The sequence below is a fragment of the Bison bison genome, unplaced genomic scaffold (assembly GCF_000754665.1).
Source record: "Bison bison bison isolate TAMUID 2011002044 unplaced genomic scaffold, Bison_UMD1.0 scf7180017864270, whole genome shotgun sequence".
In the NCBI taxonomy this organism is placed as follows: Eukaryota; Metazoa; Chordata; class Mammalia; order Artiodactyla; family Bovidae; genus Bison; species Bison bison.
In genome coordinates this window covers 6,782,073-6,789,277 of record NW_011494842.1, presented here as the reverse complement: position 1 = coordinate 6,789,277, position 7,205 = coordinate 6,782,073, and the positions used below count along the sequence as shown (strand labels likewise).

General features: G+C 39.7%; 1 protein-coding gene and 1 pseudogene across 2 annotated transcripts in view; both read left to right on the top strand.

Annotated features, from left to right (window-relative positions):
• Positions 1-1,608, top strand: part of LOC104994981 — a 2,566-nt pseudogene extending 958 nt beyond the window's left edge. Inside the window, exon 2 of the transcript XR_826018.1 lies at positions 1,595-1,608. The product of XR_826018.1 is annotated as a ribosome biogenesis protein NSA2 homolog pseudogene (transcript). The remainder of the gene's footprint in view (positions 1-1,594) is intronic.
• Positions 1-7,205, top strand: part of LOC104995006 (chromosome unknown open reading frame, human C6orf106) — a 109,344-nt gene that overhangs the window by 52,165 nt on the left and 49,974 nt on the right. The window lies entirely within an intron of this gene.

The window sequence follows — 7,205 nt, the reverse complement described above, 5'->3', positions numbered from 1 at the left end:
TTGTCTTCAGTCAAAGAAAACTATTTATTCTACTGTTTTAAAAAAGAAAAAAGCCAACATTAAAATGATCTAGTTTTAAAAAAAAAAAAAAAAAAGAATTCACTGGAGGAAGTAACTGTAGGTGTAGTAGGTATGACAAGAGTACCAGAAGGGGAGCTTAAAGATATGACTGAATATCTAAGCTCAGCATACAACTTGAACTGGTAAGGAGTTACGTCTTACGGATGAAGAAAGAAAGCAATTTCTGAAATAGAATCTACTCCTGGTGAAGGTGCTGTGGAGGTTGTTGAAAGAATTTAGAATATTACATAAACTTAGTTGATAAAGCAATGGCAGGGTCTGAGTCCCAATTTTGAAAGAAGTCCTACTGTGGGGAAAATGCTGTCAAAACAGCCTTTCGTGCTGTAGAGAAACTGTTCATGAAAGGAAGTCAGTGCAGCAGACTTCATTTTTGTCCATAACATTTATTTGTACTGGGAAACAAAAAAATTCATGTGACTCACTTTATGGCAATATTCACTGTATTGCAGTGGTCTGGAATCGAAGCAGCTTTATCTCCAAGGTATGCCTGTATTAGATTGTGAACTGGGTGCTGTTCCTGCTCAGTGACCTCATCCACCCAGATGGCTTCAGCTGTCACCAGTACAGCATATACGGCAGTGCTCAAAGTCATGTCTGTGGTGCAGACTCTCTGGAGCTTCAAACCTTTATTGAAGTGCTTATGGACAGACAGAACCCCTGGATGTTTTGTAGAGTTTTGAATTTTAACATCTCCTAGGCAAAACTTATTCTTCTTATGGGAACCCAACTCAGATGATCAGGCCAGAGGCTTGAGTCATCTTTTGTTCTGTCTTATCATCCTTAATCACACACCAATTCCTATTTGTTTCTCTATATCCCATGTCCTAGAGACCCAGAGAAAAATAAATACAAATCGCTCCTGTCCTCAGGGAGCTCTTATCTGGACTCATAGCCAGTGGGACCTTTGGAGTTATTTCAAGAAGTCCTGGAATTAATTTTCTCATATGTATTTTTGCAGCCAGTGGAAACTTGAAATATTTTTCTGCCTGAAAAAAAACGTTAGAAAGTGTGTCTCATAGTGTCATCTTTTGTGAAATCATTCCCTTCTGAAAACCTTTGTGCCTTCTGTAATAGAGCCAAGTTCCTTGGCATCGGGCATAAAGCTCCTCACCATCTGGTCTGGCCTCATTTCGCTTTCATCCTGTCACCTCTTTACTCACGCATCCAGTCCCCAGAGGCACCACATGGTTTCTCTTCTCCATGCCCTTGCTTGTGTTGTTCCTGTTGCCTGAAATGCCTTTTTCCTTACGACAAACCCCTGCTCATCCTCAGGGCCCTGGTGAAGTCACCTTTCCTCCTTCCCTCTTCCGCTCTTCCTACTCTCCCCACCACCCCAAGGAAGTTCGTATGTTACGCACACGCTTGAAACATATCGTGTTTTAGGTGTTTGTTTATTTATCCTTTTCTCCTACTAAACAGTAAACTGTTGGCTAAAGAGTCGGCATCATGTAACAGTCATGTTACAGTCAGCATGCAGAGAGAGTGTCTCTTCCTTTTTGGACTCTGTCTTCAGGCCGCCGCTCCTGAGAGTCTTCCTGCTTGCATAGGCAGAAGTCGTTTCCCCATGCTGAGCTCCGTTTCCCTATAAGCTTCCCTCTCCCTCCTTTGCTTTTCTTTGTCACTGTACCTCTTTCTGCCCAGTTAATTTGGTGAATGTCTAATATCACTTTTAAAACTTAAGATGATACGTGTCTTGTGTATCTTTGTATATCTTGAAAAAGCTGAGCCCATTGGAGAGTGGCTGCTCAATAAATTTTTAAATGCATGTCAGTGTTTTTAAGGGAGGAGGAAGATAACATACATTTTTAAAAAAATTTTCTTTGATGCAGAGATACTGCTTCCTAGTGTTCTCCCTTGTTTGAGAGCTCTAGTCTTATTTTGTATGTGTGTGTGTTAATGTTAAATTAAAAATAATTATCACTATATGGGACATTAAAATTTATACTTATAACATCCCTCCCAAATTCTGTAAGTAGGTAGAGTGTAAATATATTAGCTCTGAAGGCAGTAAAAAATGGAAAGCCTTTCTTGGTTGTATAGTCTGTGAGTTGTTTTTCAGGACTTTGAAATCTTATACCTTCATGGGATCTTAATAATTCATCTGAATCCATGGTTTTCAAGCATTTTTCTTAATCAGTGGAATCTTTTCCTTGATAAATGTATGTGAATGCCTCCTCCAAAAAAGAAAAGATAAAAATGAAACTGACTTTTTTAAATTGGGAGCCTCCTTGGCCTATGTCACCTGCTTTCTGAGATAATCTCCATTGCTGTGGGGAGAAGAGTTTGCAAACTGGTCATCTAGTCTAATAAAGAATTTAATTCCATTTACAAGCTACCATATTCCAGTGAATTCCTTTTACTGTTAATTATAAAACACATAATGATAGCAGAACTGCTAAATGAAAGAAAGTGAAATATACATAATGTGCATAAAGCCGCAGCTGTGGCCTCGTGGGGAAAAAACAAGCTGCCGTGTTCACCTTGGCATGATTGGCCTTTCAGGTTTTCTGCTCACTCTTAACTTGCTAGTGCACTGAGGTTAGTGTAGTGCTAGGAGTTTGGAATGTAGGACCGTGTTTCCTGGGCACAAACTTGTATAAGTTAGGTAACTTCTCTTTGCCTCATCTTTCTGTTTTAAGAACAAAGCTTATTTGTTTGCTTGTTTTTGGTTGGGTGGTCTTTTCTGTTGTCTTTAGATGGTCTTTTCTAGAAAGAATCCATTCTCCTTATATTTGTAGTAATACTTATGTTGTTTGAACTCATTTCTCTTCCTAAAAGGACCTTTTGCTTATATTTAACAGTTTACAGAGTGGGTCTTCTTTCACTTTAGAATGGTTGTACTGTTTCAGTCTCTCAGCAGGATTGTGCTGTTGGCTTGTTGTCTGGACAGTTCTTCATTATGTGAGGCGTCTATGTCCCTCTCTGAGTAAATACCTGTAGCTCCCCATGTTCGTCTTGACAGCCACCCCTCCTCTCTCACTGCATACATTTCTAACTCCCTGCACACATTTCTGACTCACTGCACACATTTCTGACTCCCTTGATTGAGTACCACTAAGTATTTGATTCTTGGCAGATTTATTTTCAGGCCCAAATATTTTATCTTCTTCTACAGACTTTTGCTTCTTAGATAAAAGCAACCTGTTATCTACTGCCTACTTTACGTTGGGCATTGTATTGGGCTTTTTCGTATAAATTGTCTTAGGGAAGTATTAGCTGTACTTTATGGGTGGGGAAACTGAAGACCAGAGATAAGCAATGATTTGTTTTGGTAAAAGTTATGAATTAGCTGTAAATTATAGCTATAAATCATCTGAAGTAGTTTTATGATTTTTTTGCCATTGGACATACAGGGTTCACAGGAAAACTTTGGCTCCTGGGTGTTGGAACTTGGCAGAGTTTAGGGAGACTGGGGTAAATGGTCCTCAAGTTCTCTCCATTTCCAGAGTGAGCGAAATGAGAGTTAGACTGAGATCAGCAGGGTGACTCTTAGGTAGGAAGTGTTTCCCAAGGAGCTCATGCTTGTCAGTGGGACACTTTGGACTCTTGGAAAGGAGTAAGGAGCGTGAGGGAGAAGGCTATGGCACCCCACTCCAGTACTCTTGCCTTGAAAATCCCATAGACGGAGGAGCCTGGTAGGCTGCAGTCCATGGGGTCACTGAGGGTCAGATACGACTGAGGACTCCACTTTCACTTTTCACTTTCACACATTGGAGAAGGAAATGGCAGCCCACTCCAGTGTTCTTGCCTGGAGAATCCCAGGGACAGGGGAGCCTGGTGGGCTGCCGTCTATGGGGTGACACAGAGTTGGACACGACTGAAGTGACTTAGCAGCAGCAGCAAAGGAGCATGAGTGCTCGTCCCCATTTTAGCCTTGATACAAACATGCCTCCCCTCTTCCTAATGGAGCACCCTCTTTCAGAGTTCCACAAGAGAGCTGTACCCCTGCCCTTGATGGTTCCTTCTAAAACAGAGTGGTTTTAGTTGTAAAGTAGGCACTGTTGTCATGTGATACTCTGGTGATCAAGTGCTAATGAAGGTTTCTCCCACTTGAAATAACTCTTCGTACTAAAGGCTTCACACAGGTTTTTAGGGACAATTCACATGTAGACAAAATACTTAAACATTATTCATTTAGTTTTCTCAGAGGTTAAAAATGGAACTTCTCTTATTAAGCTCCCAAATCATAATACATAATATAGACCCACAGGTTAGGAAGCTTGATGGGTGCCCCTGTGTAAGCACACCATTTGTTTAAAACCTTTGTAATATCTCCCAGTTTCTCCAGTTTACAGAATGTCCACCTTAACCAGGTAGTGCAGGATTTGCCACTCCTCATTCTTCTCCAGCGTTTTAACTGATCATGTTATAAAAGAAGTTCTGGTTTCGTAGACTTCCTCTATACTCTACACCGGTGTCTTCTATTAATATATGGATGCTGTCCTACTTTGCACTAATTACCAGTTCTCTTCCCTTTTACTTATTGACCCCACCTTTAGAATGTCTCTCTTTTATGTTGCACTCAGAAAGCCTGTTTCATTTACTTCTGGACTATCCTCAATAGATGCTCTCTGTTTCAATTCTAATTTCTAGATCCCTTCAGTATCAGAAATATGAGTAGTCATGAAACATATTTCTTTTCCGATAAAAGAAATGGTAGCCTAAGCTGATTGTGATTTGTATGGGAAATGTTTTCAGAAGGGACATTTCAATTTGTAAATGAGATCCGAAATCCTTAAATATCTTTACATTCTAAGGCCTATATTAAGTTTCAAAGGTGATGGGTTGGGGAGTGGAAAGAAGGGAATATATGAATATATATACACTTATGGTTGATTTTCGTTGTTGTATGGCAGAAACCAGCATGATGTTGTCAAGCCGTTATCCTTCAATTAAAAATGTAAAAAATGAAAGGTGATGGCCTGTTTCAGCTTCAGAGAAGCCCCTGGTTCGTATGAGCCGCTTTGTTGTGCTGACACCAAGTGGTCGTTACTGTTGGGTGTTGTGTCCAGGAGTCAAAGGCATTGTGAAGATTAGTCTCTAAAATGTGGACATGTGGGTCCTGAACCTCTATGAAGTATGGAAAATCGAGAGATGAGATGAAACAGGGCTATATCTTTAAAATGTAGTAAATAAGATATTTGCACGTCTAGGTATGAATTGTCAAATGTTTTAACTATAAGGATTTGGTAGAGGAGCAAAAATATAATTTAAAGGCAGCATCTCTTTTTCTTACAGGAGCCAGAGCCCTTCATAGTAGAAACATCTTTGATCTGGAATGTTAGATTCCAGGGATTCAAAGTTTGGGGATTGACAGTTCATTTAAAAAAACAAATATATTTAGTTATATTTATTGTTATACTTATTGTTAAAAAGAAAATAATCCCAAAACCACTGACCATTTAAGAAGTAAAAACTTCGGCATAATTTGCTTTTTTAAAAAAACATAATCCTTAACTTTTTTGTGTGTATGCATTGGTAAGGGCTATAGCTGAGACTGACTCTAGTTTTAAAAAGTATTTAGTTAGAGAGTATATCCTTATCCTAGTAAAACATATACTCATAAAACTTCCTGCACTTCTTTGATTCTTACATAATTTTAATATGTATCATTGGTTTAATGACTACTTTTCTTGGAAAGAGAAGGGAAGAGCCATTATATTAAATGAACATATTTGGTCATATTGGTTTTGGAAACATTAAAAATGAGGCAACAAGTAAGACTTACAGTGGAGGAGATATGTACATTTCTCCATCACAAAAAAATGCTTATATATATGCAGAAATTGTTTCAGATGAGTAATTTTTACTGAATTGTTGTGTGCTGGGGATTTTTAATAAGTGTCATTATGTACACTTGCTTCTGAATCAGACCAGAGCATATCTCTTAAAAATAAGGATGCAAACGTAGTTGCTTCTTGTTCAAATTATGCTGAGTACCTAATTTATCAGTATGATAGCCTCATCCCCTCTACCCACTTTGAGGGATGTATTTCAAGACCTCCCAGTGGATGCCTGAAACCATGGATAGTGCTGACCCCGTGTATATATTTTTTTCCTATACGTACATACCTGTGATAAAGTTCATAAGTTAGGTACAATAAGAAATTAATAATAATAATAAAATAGATCAATTACAGCAATATGCTGTGATAAGAGTTACGTGAGTATGGTCTTCCTCCTCCCCCCCCGCCCCGCAGTATCTTACTGTTTGTACTCGCCCTTCTTGTGATGATGTGAGATGATAAAAGGCCTACGAGGGGACCATTTGCTTTGGGGGATCCTGGATCATCAAGCTGTGATGGTGTGAGTGGTTGGATGTCCAGAGCAAGCAGTGCTGATGGCTGAGGGTTCTGGGTGGGATGGGGCAGGAAGGCGTGAGGTTTCCTCATGCCACTTAGAAATGGTGTGCAGTTTAAAACTTACAGGTTGTGTATTTCTGGACTTTTCCACTTAGTATTTTCAGATTGAGGTTGGCTTCAGGTAACTCAGCTTGCAGAGAGCAAAACTGAAACTGGGGGATCTATGTAACTACTGAAAAATATGTGGGTTTTTGTTTTTTTTTTAAGCAGACTGGTGATTAGGATCTAAAATAATTGAAGGATAGGGCTTTTAACTTTATCTGATATCTTAATTTCTGTGATACAGTTTATATTCCTTAATTATGGCTCATGATACACTTTTTTATTTTTAACCCCCTATTAGTCTTGTAGTTAAAGGTAGGAATATTTGAAGAGGGTATCTTCTTCAGTTCAGTTCAGTCACTCAGTCATGTCCGACTCTGCGACTCCATGAATCGCAGCATGCCAGGCCTCCCTGTCCATCATCAACTCCCGGAGTTCACTCAGACTCACGTCCATCGAGTCAGGGATTCCATCCAGCCATCTCATCCTCTGTCGTCCCCTTCTCCTCCTGCCCCCAATCCCTCCCAGCATCAGAGTCTTTTCCAACGAGTAACTCTTCGCATGAGGTGTCCAAAGTACTGGAGTTTCAGCTTTAGCTTCGTTCCTTCCAAAGAAATCCCAGGGCTGATCTCCTTCAGAATGGACTGGTTGGATCTCGTTGCAGTCCAAGGGACTCTCAAGAGTCTTCTCCAACACCACAGTTCAAAACCATCAATTCTT